General features: G+C 48.2%; 1 protein-coding gene across 1 annotated transcript in view; it reads right to left on the reverse strand.

The window, feature by feature from the left end:
- Window positions 1–5,000, reverse strand: part of LOC136178446 (copine-4-like) — a 24,696-nt gene that overhangs the window by 1,979 nt on the left and 17,717 nt on the right. The gene's annotated exons all lie outside the window — the stretch shown is intronic.

Genomic DNA, 5,000 nt, shown 5'->3' on the forward strand with positions numbered 1-5,000 from the left:
CCTGATATCCTACAAACCAAAGAATTTGTTTTTCTGACATGTTTACTTCCTGCAGCTGACTCAACAATTCCTGTGTCTCATCACGGCCCCCTTTGATCATTGATCCTCCTGATCCAGGAGCACTTTAGTCCTCCTGAACCAAGAGCAAGTTAGTCCTCCTGATCCAGGAGCACTTTAGTCCCCCTGAACCAAGAGCAAGTTAGTCCTCCTGATCCAGGAGCACGTTAGTCCTCTTGGATCAGACCTGCTCATCCACCCAAACTGTTCCTGAAGCTGCGTCAGGTCTCTGGTCTTTAATGTTCAGTGATGATGAACAAAGACGGTTCATGTTCTCACAAAGCGGACAGAGACCCTCCTCTTCAAGCGGTCTCTGTACGGTTGTTTGGTCCGCTCCAGGGTTTGTTTTCTTCTACACCTTTGCTCCTCTGTGCAAAGCTTTACTGCTTTACTGCTCTGTGTGCCTTTGAATTGCCCCCCGGGGACAAATAAAGTTTTTTGAATTGAATTGAATTGAATTGACCTTTGAGCTGATCCACTTCCAGGTTCAAGTCCAGCACGGGAACTGTGGAGCATGCTCAGTACGTCTAGTCCAGTTTGATGGCTGATTCAGGATTTCGACGTCGTTTCGACGATTTCGACGTCATGCACGTCGTCATAACGTGTATGACGACCACGTTATCAAGGTGTGTTAGTCCTTAAATATAATATAAATGAAGTATCTCCTCTGAAAATAACTCTGTGAGTCATGACTGTCTACAATGGGTGTAACACCCGAGTCCCACTGTCTGTGATGTTTTCAGAGTTTTCAGAGTCCTATCTTCACTTTGTTTACATCGCCCGGACGGCCGGCTGACTCCTCCCCTCGTGTATAAAAGTAGTTTAATTGAGGGACTAGAGAAAAGAAGAATAACATACTGTACTCACTGCTTAACTGTGTTTCTAGATCACGCTCATTTCAGGTAAATTTACATGCAGTGTGAAGATACCAGCAGAATAAAGATCGCTAGCATTAGCATGCTAACACAACAATGCAGCGTGAGTTGTTTTGGTTTCATGCTGGTGCTCAAGGGCGACATCTGCTGCCACATATAAAGCCTTTGAGTCAATCATGGATTTTAAAAGTCCAGTTTTAGTCGACACAATGAATGCAAACAGACCAACTGAAACTCAAACATAGAAAAGTCCTCTCTGTGGGTCTTTATTGTGTCTGTAGAAACTCTCCATTCTTCCAGTCTGATTGCAGTTACACACTACGGAAAACAAACTTATAGAGAATCTATTCCTAACAACTGATCAGTAAACCTAAACAACCTGGAGGTCTGAGACGGAGAATCTCACCGACACACAGACATTAATCCTAATGTTTGATGAGAGACTCCAGAGAGGAAGTGAAAGAATTTAAAAACTGAAGATCAGAGCTCGACATTCACATCCCACCAAACACCAAACACAGCTAATTATCCCTCCGCTTTGTGTGTGTGTGTGTGTGTGTGTGTGTGTGTGTGTGTGTGTGTGTGTGTGTGTGTATGTAGGATTACATAAGATTACAAAGCGCTGACTGAAGCTCATTATTCTGTGCAACAAAGGCAGCAGCTCAGGGATCTGTGTATGTATGTGTGTGTGTGTGTGTGTGTGTGTGTGTGTGTGTGTGTGTGTCAGTGATCTGCTCATGATGTTACTGATGATACTGTAGTAACAACCTGCAGCCGTCTCGTCCAAACAGCTGCTGAGGTGGTGGAGCCGTTATGTGAGACGATAAGTCAGTCATAACCACATTACACACGAACGCCATAACCAAGTTTCATCCTCACATTAAGGTCATGTTCAGAGAGGCAGGTGGACATGATCACAGCGAGAAACTCCTGAATCCTCAGAGAGCTCTGAGATGATTTAAAAACATGCAGGATGCAGGACGAGGCTGGAAAACACAAAACAACAACCAGTATCTATTCATGATCTAATTTACAGATGAAGCTTCAGTGTTTATCCAGCTCTGCATGGGTCTGTAAACCTTTCTGTGTTCTAACCTCTCTCCATTTTTCAAAAGCATCTCCAATATTGATCCTAGTTTGAGCACGTTTCTGCTCGTGGAGCTTATTAGAAACATGCAGAGGCTTTTTAGGTCGGGTACAATCACTTCTATCTGAACCACTTCTCTTGACCGCTTCCATCGCTGCAACACCTGTTGACCTGATAACTGCTCTCATATCTGACAAACCGAGGGGTGTCCAAAACGGCCGTGTGGGGGGGGGGTCTTAAAAGCGCCTACCTTCTCTGGTCCAAACAAATCCAGAGCATTCAGGAGCAGAATCTAAAGTTAGAAGGAGGACATACTGACTGCTGCATTGTTGTCAGAGAAGCCAGCACTTCAACATAACATGTTTCCTTAATGATCAGAGAGTAAGACACCTTTATCATCTCACTCTCTACACAGCTCATTGATTGGACCTTGAAGAAGTATTCCCGTCTGTGGTGGGGAACAGGTTCAGAGCTGCAGCTTTATAGTCAAAGAGTTTGTTAAACCCTCCGAGCTGAAGACAATCCTTCAGCTGTCCAAACAAGCCTCAGAGGATTCATGCTGACTTGTAGCAGCCGTAACCGTGGAGACCAGGTGACACTCAGAGGGTCAGATGGATGGAGGAATGAAAAGTCTCTGGAGGCTTCAGCTCGGAGGGATTCTCTCTCTGTGACGGGGAGCAGAAAGAAAAAGAACAGAAGAAGAACGGGGGTGTGTGTGAGTGTGTGTGTGTGTGTGTGTGTGTGTGTGTGTGTGTGTGTGTGTGTGTGTGTGTGTGTGTGTGTGTGTGTGTGTGTGTGTGTGTGTGTGTGTGTGTGTCTGTGTGTGTGTGTGTGTGTGTGTGTGTTTGTGTGTATATGTGTGTGTGTGGGGAGGGGGGTCCCAGTGGGGTGCTCTCATTGTTTCCTGTGAAGAAGAAGAGTAACTCAGCTCTCCTCTGTGTCATGGCTGCACACACACACACACACACACACACACACACACACACACACACACACACCTGATGTTCATTTGTGAATTGTGACGGATGCAAAAAAACAACAACTGGTGTTTTCACGAATTAGAAAGAAAAGGGTTAGCTGAGGCTCTGGGGCCTCTGGGGAGGGGCCTAATGTGAGATCTGTTCACAGGGCCCCGGCGATGGCGAGGTAGCCGACGTGTTTGCTTCTTCAGGAGAGCGAACAACAAACAGCTGACAAACAGCATCCCTCCTGCGGCTGACGCCCAACCCAACAGACGCCGTTAGCCGCCCTCACACTGCGGTGCTAATGTAGCTACAAACTGCAGTCAGCAGCAGCTTCTGACCCCGGCCGCTCTGAGCACAAAGGTCCGCTCCTCCTGCAGGTCCTTTAGCTCCAGGACTCCATGAAAGTGCCAATTAGCAGAGTAAGCTCCCTTTAAGACACACACCTGAGGGTTAGGAGTGCTGCAGGGTTTATTCAGACAGACGGAGTAATTAGCTAATGAAGACGCAGCTGTCGAGAAGGAGAAGCTGTTGGACGGAGAAGAGACAGCCGCTAATTAAAGGAGCGCTCCCCGTACGTCCATTAACGCCAAACGCTCAGGTTGTGTGTTTTTCTGCAGAAACTCCCCGAAGACGACATACACTCACGGCTGAGCGCTCTAACAGTGTGAGGCCGCTCGCTCAGCTGTCTCATTAAGAGAGACGAGGAGATGAATATTCCCCCGTCTGATCACACCTCACCACAGGTTTCATTAACCCCTCCACCTGCACACAGCTGGTCAAACATCTCTTATGGTGAAGGTCAGGAAGTTATCGATCGACCTCCAGCTCTGTGATGACACAGAGAGATGACACTCTGACTCATTGTAAATACTGTGTGAGCTCTCCTTGTTTCCCTCTGAAGTCATAAATCTTTGTTATGTTGTAGCTGCTCCACCAGGGCGTGTTCTCCCTCCTGCCTGTTCAACGCCTGTCTGTCTGTGTGTGTGTGTGTCTGTGTGTGTGTGTGTGTCTGTGTGTCTGTCTGTGTGTGTGTGTGTGTGTGTGTGTGTGTGTGTGTCTTTGTGTGAATCATGCACACACAGACTCGGGGTGCTTCTCATTTCATGTCTCCTCGCTCCCTTGTTGACCCGTTCATCAATCTCCCGCTCCGTCATGAAGGACACTCTTCTCGTTTCCTTCAGGAGGAGAGAGTGAGCATCCTTCACTCAGGTCCTTAATCACCCTGACAGCCTCCTTTATGAAGGATGCTCCTGCTCTGACATCACAGAGTAATAACAGAAACATCTCAGGTGGAGTCTCACCTGCAGGTTCACATCTCATCTGTTTTATCTTTCACTTCTAACCATCAGAACATTTACTGAAGAGAAGCAGACACTCCACATCACACCTCCTGTGTGTGTGTGTGTGTGTGTGTGTGTGTGTGTGTGTGTGTGTGTGTGTGTGTGTGTGTCTGTGTGTGTGTGTGTGTGTGTGTGTGTGTGTGTGTTTGTGTGTCAGTGAGCTGGTAAATTGATTGTGCAGCTGAAGGAGAACAGGACTTTGTGTCACAGTGAACAGGTATTTTCTGCCTCTCCTTCAGGAGGACTCGTCTCCTTCAGGAGGACTCGTCTCCTTCAGGACGACTGGTCTCCTTCAGGACGACTGGTCTCCTTCAGGAGGACCGGTCTCCTTCTGGACGACTGGTCTCCTTCAGGAGGACTCGTCTCCTTCAGGACGACTGGTCTCCTTCTGGACGACTGGTCTCCTTCAGGACGACCGGTCTCCTTCAGGAGGACCCGTCTCCTTCAGGAGGACTGGTCTCCTTCAGGACGACCGGTCTCCTTCTGGAGGACCCGTCTCCTTCAGGAGGACCGGTCTCCTTCAGGAGGACCCGTCTCCTTCAGGACGACTGGTCTCCTTCTGGACGACCGGCCTCCTTCAGGAGGACTGGTCTCCTTCAGGACGACCGGTCTCCTTCAGGAGGACCGGTCTCCTTCAGGAGGACTGGTCTCCTTCAGGACGACCCGTCTCCTTCAG

Source organism: Labrus bergylta, unplaced genomic scaffold (assembly GCF_963930695.1).
Source record: "Labrus bergylta unplaced genomic scaffold, fLabBer1.1 SCAFFOLD_165, whole genome shotgun sequence".
NCBI classification, from domain to species: domain Eukaryota; kingdom Metazoa; phylum Chordata; class Actinopteri; order Labriformes; family Labridae; genus Labrus; species Labrus bergylta.